This window comes from Streptopelia decaocto, assembly GCF_964273445.1.
Source record: "Streptopelia decaocto genome assembly, chromosome: 4".
NCBI classification, from domain to species: Eukaryota; Metazoa; Chordata; class Aves; order Columbiformes; family Columbidae; genus Streptopelia; species Streptopelia decaocto.
This window is the reverse complement of record NC_138658.1, coordinates 5492459-5507246: the sequence shown is the minus strand read 5'-3', so window position 1 is coordinate 5507246 and position 14788 is coordinate 5492459. Positions and strand designations below refer to the sequence as shown.

Here is a 14788-nt window from a genome sequence, read left to right as displayed (position 1 = left end):
TGGAAGCAGCAAGGTAGTTACCCACATACTGCCCTGCTGTAGGTGTATACTTAGGAGTTTCTAACCAGGTATTAAACACAACCTTTCTCACACCAAAAGCATAGGTGTCTCTTGCTTGAGATCTTTTGTGTTCAACAGTCAGCTGCAGGGTTTGGAGGGGAGGTTAAAGACATTCGCTCTGGACTGAATGCTAAACCAGTTTATTATGAACACACGATGATTTAGATGTGCAAACATATGCCTTTTTGTATGTAAACGGACACCTGATTGCCTTTTCAGGGCCTAGACAAAAATTAACCCAGCAGTTTAACATGACCCCTCTAAATGACTGAAAACACTCTCAGTTTCACTATAGGTTTTGTCCTCTTTCAAAGACAAACAAATGACAAAAATGTTCCAAGAGCCATGACTCTAAAATCGGTTCGCTTGGGATTTATTTATTTAACAAATCCCGAAGCTTCCTCTTCTTACAAGAAAACTGGAGCAAATCCAGGGAGTCAATAACATGACTAAAAACCAAAAAGACACTTGTAGAAAAACAGACCCTAGCATTAATTGCATGGTTTTTAATCAGTTTCTTCCCTTAACGCTTCAGTTTCTAAACATCTACTGTACGTGCATTAAGTGGTAAGATTAATATCCACCAGAGTATCTTTGCTCATTTTCTCCTCACATGAGCTGTATTTTGGGGCAAAGATTGCTTTTATCCAAGCTATATTTACTGCTATATGCATCTTAGAGAAGTCAGGTGAAAACCACCTCTCTTTCATTTGAAGATGACTGGGATTAAAATTGCTTTGTGGCAGTTCACGTTACCATATATGCCCGCTCCCCACATAACCTCCGATGCCCACAAACTGTACTGCAAACTTGCACCTACAATAAAAAATAACCCTACACCTGCAGACCACAATCAACCATGACAGTCTCCACTCTGGAGATCATCTGAAGTCTTTCAGCTACTGGGGCACAGGAAACTAAACATTTCAACTCACACTCATTTTTAGTGTGAAAATTCAAAGGTGGGTGAAGGAATGTCATTTAGATCCTAGTGCAATGGGAAAACGCTAAATCCAGCTAAACTTGTCCAAAACCACACAGCGGTGCCTCCTGAGGGACTGTGTGTACGCATGTGCATATGCATGCAGTATTCCTTTCTCCCCACAGCAGGTCAGCTGCCATTGTAAAAAAAGGTTAAAAAAAAAAAAAGAGAAAAAGAAGAAACCTAGGATTTTATATATATCTATATATACATAAAAATATATGGAAGATGACGGGGTTGCACCAAGCGAACATAATGGCAGTTACTTTGTATTACTACTCCTCCTTAATAAGGAAGTAATAGCAGGTACAAGTAAGCACAGCTGGAAGAACAGAAGTTCATTTATTGTATTCTGAATAGGTTTTAAAGCTTCTAAAGGATCAGGCATTTAAAATGGAAACAACATAACTAGTGTAAGAATGCTCCCATCCAGGAACAAGAATTCTCATTTCTGTTTATCTCAATAATTTGATTTCAGAGCTCTCTCCTGCTGTTCTCCAGCCTCCACTGTATCTAAATACTTTAAAACAAAGATAGGTTTCTCTAACCAACTTTTTTTAGGCCCCTAATTTTTCTGAGCCCAGATCCTTCCCTCTGCTGTTCCTCTTCAACTTTCCAGCCTGAATTTTAAAAATGAAGTAAAACATTTTCCTCTTTGATATCAGCACCCAATCTAATACCTACGAACAGGGCATGAGATGTCTTCCTAATATCTTTCTACAGACAAGCGAAACCCAATGCAAATTTCATCATCTATGAGGAATCAAGCTTTAATGTGTGATTCAGATACTAATAATACAGATGTTTCTGAAAACATTTACAGACATCTCACTCAGCAGCTGCATGCCTTTTAAAAAACTAAGACTTTAAACTTAATTCTTTCTCTTTCTAGCTTTGCTCTCATACTGGTCTGGCTAAAAGCCTGAACAGTAAAAATATTAACAAATTAGGAAGACTTCTTATTAATCCAAGTAGGAAATAAAATCATGCAAATATTACCTCTAATAGTTGAACAACACCCCCCACACCCCCCAAAAAAAGAGCTTTAGTAGCCAAAATCTATCTTAGTATTTTAAAGTGCCTGAGTGCACTTACTAATGAAGCTAACATTTCAAATAGGACCAAACGAAAAAAAAAGCCAAACCAAAACATGACACATACTTCCTTTCCCAGATTTTCAAAGACAGACATGGTAAGCAGGTCTCTGCTTTTAATCTGTGTTCTTTGAATATAAATGTATTTTTTTAATCAACTTGGAGAGATGAAGGATGAACAGTATGACCAACTTCTCTACCCCACAAAGAGCTGCCTCATCATAAAAGAGGGCGATGCCTGGTGGAAATTCTTATCAGCCACTCATCTCTTCTAAACTTTCTGTACTTTGAACCAATCAAACAAAATAAAAGCATAAAACCTGATGTGATAGGGTAACCATCATATCCTCAGAAAATGAATACAAAAGCCTAGCATCAGGGTATCTCTCTGCTGTTTTTTAAGATACAAAGAATCAATTAATCCCTTCTAAACCTTGTTGGTTATTTTTAATTAATTCAGTGTAAAGACTGAGTCCAGGAAAAAATAATATTTTATGGAAGAAGGTTTGGTTATAGCATGGATCAGTTTAACAGGATGGAAAACAAGGCATATTCTGTAAAAGGTACACCGAAGATACATATGTTAGTGAATCATGATCTTTATTACCCAGAGTTCACTATACTTGTGAACTGGAATTAGTCTGACGGTTTAAACAAATTTCTATGTCAAACAATGTCCATCTCTTACTTTACGAGACATTTTGCATCAACCTCTTCTCACCTTTCAAGACCAAGATTCAGAAAGCAAGCCCCAAAATGAGAAACTCAACTACTATACTTCAGCTGACTTGATATATTGAAAGCATAGCTCTTCCTGCCAAGTTTTCTAGCAGGTTGTTTTTTCCCTTTAACTTGGCTTTCACTGGAATTTACCTGTTAAACTTCTTTAACTGGACACTGAATGAAAGTAATGAAGCTCACTGTGATTATGCTCTTAGACTGTTTATTTTGCTTCTTAAAAATAGAGAAGAATGAGGATGAGAGGTGAAGCCATTTGAGTGTTGTATATTATACTGTAAGTATATTTTGCTACATCATGGCTATAAAACACAGTAGACTATCTGATTGCAGAGAACTATGTTTTCAGGAACAGTGTGAAGTTCTTTGAAATCCTATAGCAGCTATGAAATACAGAAACAGTAGATATACTAACTGTTGTACTGTGCAGTCTCTACAATGTATTTTACCCCGTATTGTTTACTTCTTTTAGTGGTAACTATTCATCCTTGAGCCTCAATTTTCTGACCTTTGCAAAACATAATCTGCATAGAGACAACTGTTTAAGAAATCTGCATTTCCCAAATGGAGATGCTGGGAAACATATTGTGCAATAGACAGTGAGAGTTGCTGGGTCAGGCCTGGAAGGACAAGAGCCGCTGAGATGATTTTGGCTAGAGGACAGAGCAGGCTGCTCTGATGGGACAGATACTGATCCAAGACGTTTAGTCTCAAGCCTTCATCACTGAAGTGCCTTCAAAGTCAGGATGCTGCCCACCCCTTTTAACACCTGGCCTCTTCACCTTAGCTCTGGTCACCTCCTCTCAACTTCACCCAGCACTCTCATTTCCCTTGGAACCCAGGACTTTTCCCAAAACACTGGGAGCACAGCTCCAGAACAAAAAAAAAACCAGAATATCTTTTCAGAGAAGCACAATGAGGGCAAAGTAGAAACTTGAGAAGTGCTATCTTCTACCTCAGCACAAAATAGCAGGCCACATGTATACACAGACTTAGGTCTTCTGAAGCTTCAGAGAACATAGAGGTTGGGTCATGAACCTACAACGTTTATGTGGACAACCCTTAGTTTAAGCTGTGCATGCCTTTTTGACCACTTTATTTTTTTAAGGCTGAATAAAAGATGCTTTTCTTAAGAAAAATCAATCCCATTTTTCTTAAAAGCAATGTAGCAACAGCGGGAATATTGTACAGGCAGGAATCCAAACAGTTGCTGGCACTCTGAACACATATTGTCTGAGCCTGCTTAAAGCAGGTCTACACACCTGAACTCCTAACAGCTGGGAGCTACCAGCACCTTGCACTTCCATGACTGTTGCCATTAATGAAGCTGCTGCAGAAGAAAATTTTCTGGAGAGGGAGAGCAGGGCGAGGACAGAGACATCCCCCTCCCAAATACTAATCAAGAAAAATTTTAACACAGGAAAGATTTTACCAGTGGTTATTTTATTTACATTGTTCTCAGCTACCCATTTTGATTGCTTCCATTTTAATAAATTATACTGTTTCTGAAGTCCCCAGGCAAAGGTTAAGACAGGACCAAATATTTATTATTTAGATGAATGCTATCCTGATACACTGGCCAGAAAAAAATGGAAAATACAAGCTACACTCAGATACACACATTTTCCTTTTTAAAATAAAAGGAAAATAAAAAAGTGCCACAGACAGCAAATCCCAGGATTGTTCAAAATAAGAGGTGACAAACAGCTATAGTATTCTGAAATATACAGAGTAAATAGAACCAAAATATTAAGGGAACATCATGCAGACTTTCACTCCTATTATTGGCACAGATCTCTTAAGCACAAACAGGAAAGAAAAAGAATTTTAAAAAATATGAGAAGTGATTGCCAACTTGCTCAAGAGTCCCATCAGCTATGTCTTTTTTGAAGGGAGTTTAACTCAGTAATGAAACAGACTTGGAATTTGAAGTTTGCCTTTAAATGCTAAAAGTTTATTAATATTTCTTCTCCCATCTATGACTTCAATACCTGGAGGTGCAGGGGGCTGTTTTAAGGAAACCATATGCTCAGTATAAAATGCAGCAACGCTCTGTTTCCGCAAAAGCGGCATACGGAAGTTGTTGTTTGGTTTTCTTTTTTTATTTTTTTTTTACTTTCCTTCAGCTGCTACAAAGACATGTAATCTCTGAATAAAAATTTGAGTATAATATCTCAGTATACAAGCGAGAAAAGGTCTGTGCAGACAGGTATTTTTATCAAAGATACTACTTTTCTCTGCAGACTTTTTCCTCATCCATAGACTGCTGCAGTTGCAATAACACCACATAACCCTTAATGACATTGTTTATTTTTCTAGTACAACACCACAAATTGCTTGCTCTTGTTATTAAGTCTGCTTATTATTTCCTGGTGGGTGGGACCTGGGAGTTCTGGCTGTTTATTTTTAAAATTTAAAAACTAAGTTAAAATTTTCAAATATTTTCAGTCATGAGCAGATGCATTATTGGACAACAGTACAAAAAATACAAAACGTCTAAGAAATTAAATCAATCACAAGTATTAAAGAGATTTTGGAAGTGTGATGCTCTGAATCAGAATTCTTGGGTGCAGAATGATAGCAGGAAATCTAGACTAAAATTTATTACACCAGATAATGACCAAATTTGAAGAAAATTTCATCGCATGAAGAAATCCACTTGGCAAAGGTAACAGGACTACCTGAACGGTTGTTTTATTAAGTATCTTTACAAACAGGATTTTTTTGTGTTTTATTCCTTTCCCAAACATCAAAGTAGTGAATATGATAAGAGCAAACACTAAAATGCCATAAATATAGAAACCATTTTTTCCAGTATATTGTTAGAATAAAATCAGAATGTTTTTGTTAAAGCACATTCAAAGTAACTTAAACCAAAGGAATAAACAATATTCAAATATATGGCAAACATAATCTGGTATATGTATAATGGTAAGTATATGTAAAAATACTGAGGTTCAACACAGCAAAACAACTCTGGTAACTACACTGTATTTTAGTCACGTGAGGTGGTAACACTACTTGAACTAACCTGAATATTATGGTAAAATGCTGCTACTTTTTTCCTACAGATTAAAAAGAATCACTGAGCGTTCTTCAGAAACAGTTCTAGTTCAAAGTTGTTCGAAGTAAAATTTTAACTTAAAAAGCCACACATACCAACTTCGTAAGTCTGAAGTGCAATGAATCATCAATATTAAACACCAAACCTTTTCCCTTTTTGGGGGGGAAGAACAGCATTCCTGAGAAGCCAACTAACAAGCAAACCCAAGATTTCTGAAGTCCAGTTCACACAAGGTTTGCTGTATCAGCTGGTACTTTCACACAGGTTCTGGGGTCTCTACTGAAGACACAGTTCATCTCATGAACATGGCGGTAGGAGAGGGAGGGCTCAGACAACACCAAGGGCTGTGGTTGCTGCAATCACAAATGTTAGCTGACGATTCTCAGTGTCCTTTTGGCTTTGAACAGCCACCAAAATGTAACACAATAGAGAAGGTCAGTTAAGTAACACCAGTAAGTTGGACTGTACAGGTAGGACCAAGTCCAGCACTGTTACAGTTACACCCTAGGCTTCAAATCTACAGGTGCAAAGTGGTTACTAAGGCTTTTTTTTTTTTTGTTCTGTTAAATAGTAAAACTCCTGTAGCCTCAATTTTCTACAGTAACCTACAATATGGCAAAGCCTATTTAGACTAAACTAATGAGACCCCCCCCCCCCCAAAAATCTGCTCACTTTGTTTTAATTTCATTTGTGTGGCATGGTAAAATCTGTCTGTAAGTGTTTAAACAGATAGAAACATGACCTTTAAAAGAAATAAACAAACAAAAAGCAATACTACGCAGCTCAGACTTACTTTGTTCTTGATCTGTTGATACCAGTACAGTTTGCTTAAGAGTATGCAATGTTTAGTATAGCTAATTCTGCATTTTAAATTAAGAAGAAATATATACCTAGCACTGCTTTTCAAAAGAACATAAAAGTTGGAAGGGGTAAAAAACACTAGCAGTTGCATTAGTAGTTTCCTCCCTACATGTGGTCTGTCAGCTCCACCTAAATCCTAAACAAAGGATTTTTACCTTGACAGTAGAATAATTTGAATAATCTTTTAAGACCTTCTGAAACTGTCAACATTGCTTCAGCAAAATACATATGTTTATATGAGAGCACTGAAGAAGACTCACTGTATTATTTCCATGCTCGAAATTAGATGCAAACTTAGGGCCTGACTGACCTAAGGGCACAGTTAATTACAACTGTAATTATGATCTTATCAATGTATAAATTCATTAAATGTTCACAGCTTATTCAAAGGACATCAAACTACAACTTCCACTTCTAAAATACTTGTGTCAGAGCTAAAAGTGACCAAGACCAGGAATTTTTTTTTCATTATTTGCCAAAAACAGTGTCTCCTCTTTGTTTTTTAATAGTTGAGTTATTTTGTTTCTGAGAACCAAAGGAAAGTTATGAACATGTTGGGAAATAAAAAAAAAAATTAAACTAGTTTTCACTAGTTGCTTATGGAAATAAGCAACAATTCTCTTTAAGGCTAATACTTCTGAATTTAGAGTTGGCAAACATTTACAGTACCGAAAGGTGAGAAGAGCACATTTTGAAGAGGTCTATGGAAACATAAAGTAAGTAAGCAGAACCTCTGAAGACCACAGAATCTTCTCATCACTAGCTACATCAGAAAGCAAACTGTAAGTTAGTAAAAAAAATGTTGTCTTTCACCGTACCTTTGTAACTTCAAAACAACATTCACTCTGTATGCTTGTAACTAGCAAGGGAGACTTGAACTTTCCAGTCAGCATAGAGCATCTTTGACAGTGAGGATTCACAGGCCTTTGAACTTGGTTTCTGCCCCTCCAGACTCAGTAATTACAAGCACGATAACATGAATTCTAAACTGCACTTATTTTTGGAGCTGGCATGGATTAATGAGACAGTGGCATGGCAGGATTTTGGGAAAAGGCAATGCCAAAGAGGAGCATTGTTTTCATGAAAACTCCAAAATCTAGTTAAGTAGCAAATTGGCATCAGTGATATTTATTTGCAGGTATCCATTAGTGAATTCACATCATGCCACCTCAATAAAAAAGTAAATTTAAATTTATTAAAATTAATTGTACAAGTCAAATGCATCTAGTAAGAGAAACAATTGCTGTTTTTCAATAAATGAAATAGAAAATTTTAGAATGCGCGCAGAAATGAAGTATCACTGTCAGCTTTCCTCTCGTTCTCTCCCGAGGTTCCCTTATTCTCTCCCCCAGCACACTGTTTTTTTTCCATTTAACTTTTCTAATTTCAAAATACATACTGCAAAAACATTACCGAGGTGCCGGTAACTTAAGCCTGTACAGGTATGAAGTTTACCTGCTACACTATTTTTTGAAAACACACAACATGACACAAAGCAATACAAAGCTGTTCTCAGTTTTACAACCTTAACTCTACTCAAAGTGCATTTGTCACTTGCATGAGAAAATAACTTCAGTTTTTATTACTCTACCACAGCACTTTTTTCATTAAAAAGAGAACAAAATGCAGAAAGAAGGCAGCTTATGTTCAATATTTCAGACTAAATTATTTAACAGATCTTGCACATATTTCAGCACCGAGTTTCCTTGAAATCTCCACTCTGTGGCAGATCCCAACAAGAATATTTCAGCATAACTGTCAGTCAAATTCTTGATCCAGGGAAGTTTACAGAACAGAGGATCTGCCTCTGGACAGTTACAGGCTGCATTTTCCTCTTTCGTTTTCTAAAACTGTAGTCATTTCTGTAGATTACAAAACACTGCAGACAGGATGACGTCTTAAAATGATGTCTTGGTTGATGCTTTCCTAGAAGCGGCAGCTACACTATCTTTTGCAAGAATAAAAATGCTTTAACTGAAATACTATTTCAAAAGCTGATACTTCAACAGTACATCAACTCTGGATGTCAATAAAAACAAAGAGCTACATTTTCAACTCTATTCTGTAAACTTGACAGTGGCCGTGTAGCACCTTACAAGATGATATGGCAGAGAACTCATCCACTTAATACTAATTTTCTCCGTGAATAGAACTTCTGAAGCACAAAACATGTCAAATAGGATCAGCACTTTAAAACAATTTTTTAACAATATAGCCTGCATTTCTTTTAAAAAAAGTTAATCTTTAGCAAAGATTTTGAGCATTTTAAAGCAGGAAGTTGAAATGCAGCACTGAAGTTGTTATGATCCCTTGCCTACAAAGCCTTATTCTACAAATGCTTACAGGCACTCATGTACTTATTTGAATGAAATTACATAGCAGCACACTGCATTTTGACAATGGCCAAATAGCAACTAGCTCATCTCTACTACAGTTCAGAAATTTTACTCCATTTTAAGTTCACATAAAATAAGTCAATAGTGCTTCTTTATCAAAGTTGCCAAAGCAGAAAACATCAATAGGTTAAAAATAATAATAATAATAAAATCCCCGCAAAACTGTGATGATGAACTGTCGATTATTCTTGGTTTTAAGGTCAAATGTCTGATAATATTGCTTGTCATGGTGAGAGCATTTCAGTTTCATCACTTACCAGTAAATTGCCTTTAAAAAACTCCCTGTTTACTACCTTTGCAATCAGTCTTTATTTTTACCATTTGTGTCACTTAGGGAACTACTGCAAGCCCCATCCAAGACCAGGACATGAAGCTGTCCACAGCAAACCTACGTTTGCCCGGTAATCACGCGTTTTTTAAAGGCCAGCCCGTGCCTATCCAGCAGCAGACACTCCAAACTGTGTCTCAGGTTGTCACGAATGTCACCTTCGAAACCAAAAGCGTAAAAAGAAGCCACTCCTTTGCCCTCACGCACGTACTATACGATCAGCAGAAGCTGGGCTTCCAAACTCTTTCATGGTAGTTTAAAGTCCTTCACAGGCACCCCTTCCTAGCTCGGAAGACACATACAATACATTAAGCCCACTATGAGCGTAAAAAAGAATAAATCACAGAAGAGGCGCAAGGCGTTTCACGCACTAACAGCGCAACTTCGCAGATCCGCAACAGAAAGGAAAGCGAGCTGGCAACTACCCTTCTCAGAAACTCCGCACCGGGAAGAAGGGGTGCCCGCCTCCCGGGTCACCCCCTCCGCAGGACCCACACCCCGCGACACCCCGAATCGCGGCACCGGCCGCTGCTGCCGGTTGCCCGCCTTCCCCTCTCGTTTGCTGCAGCCGCCCCGGCGGGCACAGGCAAAGCCCGCGGCAATCAGCCGCTCCCGGCGCTCCAGTGGGAGCTCCGCGCCCGGGCCGAGGTCACAGGCGTGGGGCTGGCCCGGAGGACACGCTTCCCGTCGGCAAACCGCCCCCTCCCCCGGGGCCGCCGCGCACCCCACAGCGCTGCCCAGCCGCCTGTTCCCGCCCCGCTCTCGCTTCGCATCGGGCCGCAGGACGGCGGAAGGGCAGCCAGAGGCACCGGGTAAGGGCAGGGTCGAAAGAGGGCAGCGAGCGGCGGGTCAGGGGCCGCCTGAGGCTCACCCGGGGCAGGGCAGGGCTGGCGGCGCCTCCTCTTCGTCGTCGTCTGCCGCTGGCGGATCGCGGGCGCGCGTCCCCTCAGCGCCGCGCCATGTAACCGGCGTGACGCCACCGGCGCCGCCCGCGCCCTGGCTCCGCGCGGACTTTCCCCTCTCTCTCTCTTCCTCCCGTCCGTCCCACTGGCGAGGGCAGCAGAGCCGTCCCGGCCTGCGCGGCCGCCGCCTCCGTAGCCCCCACCGCCCGCCCCTGCCCGCCGCACTTCCTGACTGGAAATTCCCGCAGACGCTCCAGCAGCGCAAGCGGCCGCGCGGGAGGGGCGGGGCGGGAGCGGGCGGCCGTTGAGGGGCAGAGAGCGAGCGGGCGGGCGGCCGCTGGGCGGGAAAGGGGGCGCGCGTGCAGCCGCCTCAGCGCCGCGCGCCGTAACGGCCGCTCGCCGCCTCACGGCGCCGGGGAAGCCGACGCTGGGGTGGCGAGAAGAGGGAGCAGGGCAGCGGGGAGCTGAGGGAGCGCCTGCCGCACACCCTGTGGAGCCGAAATCCCTCCCACCTGGAGGGAGCCTTTTCACCCCGGGGGAATTGCCACCGCCACGAGTATAATCCTGTCGTTGTCCGCGATGCTGGAGGCTTAGGTGGAGTCAGGCCAGACCTGGTGGCTGCCAACGTTTTCTTGTTGGTTAACCCCTAAAAAGATTTGAAGAGACTGCGTTGAGTGAATTTAGACCTACTGACATACTGTTGTGTGCCTTTCATGGGCACTTAGTAAAAGGAAGTTTGCTGATTGACTGTCACCTGATGTCTGAAAACAGCAGAGTACAGTCTACATGGCACCATTTTTCTGTGGATTTCTACAGCTTCTGACAGAGCAGACACCCAGGTTGGTTAATTTCTGGTAAATAGTGCCAGCCATCAATGATACACTGGTCTTAATACTGAAACCCAGGTTTGTAGAACAGTAACCAAGTCATCCAGATGCATGTAACCAAGTCAGCTAGTGCCATGTTGAATTGGCACAAATACTATGTGAAACATTTAAGTTCAAACATCTTCATGCTGAGTCTTAAATGTCTGGGTTTGATCAGGGTGAAGAGGATCTCAAATCAGCAGCCAGCATGGCTCACCTGATGCATTTTAGCCTAGAAATTCAGCAGCACACCTGAAAAGCACATGTGGGGGATTTTGTTATACAAAGGCCACATGAGGTGGAACTGCTCTGATTATTTATCTCAGGGTTGAATTGAGACTAATACAAATAATAATTTTATAAGAAGTATTAAACAACCCTATAAATTAATGAAGTGATATGATGATTGCTTCTTGTATTGAAGCAAGGAACTGTAATCTAGAGTCTAGAGCAAAAAAGGATTAAAAAGAAATAGAGTCAAATCATAAGCCAACCGTTGAACAGGAAGAAAGGGGTATTTTTACAAGACAGCTATTACAACATTATTTTTTTACACTCTATAGATAGTCCAGTCATGTCATAGAGGGATACTATGCTGTTGAACACCTCCAGTCTATCTGAATAATAGCTCATTTCATTCCTGGAAGGGGAGTAGATTCAAATGTTAGACTTTCTGCCCCATCTCTGGGTTAGAACAGAGATGTGCTTGTTGAAAATTAGTGCTGAAACAGAAAGAGAGCTTGAAAATACCAAGGATTTTCTCTCTCTCAATAAAAGAACTGAAATCTCATACAAGTTACACATACGTATGAAGAGACAGTCATTTCTGTTACTTGGGTTGCCACTCACGTTCTGTGACAGAGTTCTAAAAACACATTCCTGCCTTCTCTTCCAAGTCCAAATTGGGAATTCAGAATGACTCAGCAGTTCTGAGTAAAACATGTTTTTCCTTATTAAATGGGGGGATTTTCTGGACACTCAAAACCCAATATTAATCCTTCCTGTGGAAGCAAGTGCACTGAAGTAGCAGAGCAAGTAAGGAGATAATCAGACCCCCAAACCCTTTAAGAAGGAAGTCTAGATAGATTTAAAACAGAAGAAGTGTTTCAGATAAAATTCATTAGAAGGGAAAGGTGCCATGTCACAGCTACTCAAAGGTGTGCTCACAGGGCAAAACCTGTATGAACAAGTACCAGGAAATCAGACAAGGTGGAAAAGTTCCAAAACTTAAGGAGACTTACCTGGTGGATTTATTTTAAAAGGCCACATTATCAAGTACTCAGGCTCCACTTTCCCTGTGAAATCCTAATCAGCTTCCACAAACATCTAGAAAAGAAAATCCTCTTCTTAATTATATTTAAAACATAATTTTGTCTTTCTTATAACTTAACACTCTAACAAAAATGTTATTTTTACTGAAACCCACAATAGTGCCAGATTGTAACCTCAGAGTTTATTAAAATCTACACAGGATACTCTAAATAAATGAACTGCTTTAAAACACAAGGTTCTCACCAGAAGAGCCAAATGAGCAATTATTTCTCCAATCCTGTTTCCAACCACTAGGGAAATTAGGCAGATAATACAGACTCGGGTGTGAGTGGTTTGCAATTATCAAGTGGTGCCTCTTTCCTGGGTAACACATGTTTGCACTATTACCATCAAGATACTTTAGTGCCTGGACAATATCACCTCACAGAAGAAGAACCGGTGATTACAGCTGAAACCAAAAGAGCAAATGCTTATGCTGCTGAGCTGAGGGAGGCATTGTGAAATGTTTCTAGCCATGTTACAGCATCTGGTAGCTGGGGAGCTGTATTGGAGGTAAGGCTTTCTAGTTGTACACTTACCTAGGCTGTATTACCTTACTAAGGTTGTGTATATTTAATTTCCCTGATATGTAAATGCAATCTAGGAGCTGTGTCTGGTCTCTGCTAGGTTTAGTCTGGGAGTACAGATCCCTTTCCAAGGTCAGAAATTTTTGGCCTCAGTACCTTTTAATCCTGTAACTAGTATGGTTTCTGGTCAGGAACAAGGTATTGCTGTTGAGAATTAAGCTTTATTTCTCTAGGGGTGTCTGAAAGAAGATAAATGTGTAAGATTAGCAGAGATTTTCAAAATAATCACTCTTTAATTAGTACACCTAAATTTAAAAAATAGTTCCCTGTTTTGTTTTTTTGTTTGGTTTGGCTTTGTTTGTTTGTTTTGGGTTTTTTTGGTGGTGGTGTTTTTGTGTGGTTTTTTTTTTTTAAAAAAAATCCCCTGTTTCTGAAGTATTTATTGGAATTGGGACAGGATCATTTCATTCCCTTTAACCCAGTAGATTTGGTACTAAACCAGGAAGAGATAAGGGAAAGTCTAAGGTAGCTACTGAGGGATGCATTTTTTTTTTAAAGCTTTCACCTTCCTGTCTTTATTGGCCTGCTATGCATTATGATCCAAATCTCTTTCTGGTTAATCCATTATTTCTTTATCATCCAGAAGTTTTAACGTAAAAACTGCTTTGCCTTGGGTAGTAGCCAATGATTGTCTTTTAAATGCTTAGCCAACATTTGTTGTTGGTGTTGCCATTATCTCCTGTAGCTTGAATCTGCCAGGAACATAAGATGACAATATGCTTAAAAATAATTTGTATTTTTAAGATTTATATATTGAGCTCTAATGAAGTAGAGAACAGAAAATGTATTAAAAAAAAAAAAAAAAATCTCTGAATAGCCAAAGTACATATTGCAAAGCCAACCAATTTGAAAAGCAGGCTCTAGAGTTCAGTGATGCTGCTGAATCCCCATATTGCAGCATCCATGACAAGTACTTTCATCTTCACAGGAATGATGACCTGGCTTCAATTCGTCATGTATTTCATCAGCACTTAGATGGACACAGGAACACGGTGCCAAACTGAGAACAGGGTGTTGTCGCCTGTAGTTACACAGGTTGCATCCCAAACATACCTTTCACTTTCTTCTTACAGAACTGCAAATCAGATACGGGATCTCATATTACCTCCAAAGTGGTTCAGACCTGTAACTATGCTAAAAAAGACTTTGGGTAAAAGTGCCAGAGCTAAAGCAGGAGAAGATTTCAGTAGTTAATAGCTGTTTGGGGAAAAATCTATTTAATAGATTTAAATAAGAGAACCATGAGGCTGTGGACATTGCAGATGTGTATAATTAACAGAGAAAGATGAACCTTTAGAGAGAGCTAGAAGTAAACAAGAAAAGGAAGAGTAAAGAATTATTAAAATAAACAAAAAAACCCCCAACCAAACAAAAAAGTGATCATGAAAGCTTGAATAGAGTAAATAACAGGTTAGCTCAGTCCTATGCTCTGAGTGGGGAGACAATCTGAAGGAATGGGAGTCTATCAGATTGCCTTTTGTCTTCTGGAGTGCTATAGTTTTCTTGCATTAATAGCTGGTAGATACACTTGTGAGTCTACTTTTATATGTTTTTCCACAAAGTAAGCCTTTCATTTAACTTAGAAAATAAATCTAGGCA

The 14788-nt window shown here is 39.8% G+C and overlaps 1 protein-coding gene across 2 annotated transcripts in view; it reads right to left on the bottom strand.

Annotated features, from left to right (window-relative positions):
• Positions 1 to 10730, bottom strand: part of NFKB1 (nuclear factor kappa B subunit 1) — a 56426-nt gene extending 45696 nt beyond the window's left edge. The window contains exon 1 of one of the 2 annotated variants that reach the window (XM_082051931.1): positions 10395 to 10730. The gene's annotated coding sequence lies outside the window, so the exon portion shown is untranslated. The remainder of the gene's footprint in view (positions 1 to 10394) is intronic. The other variant, XM_082051930.1, reaches the window with a different exon arrangement.
• Between the last annotated feature and the right edge of the window lie 4058 nt (positions 10731 to 14788).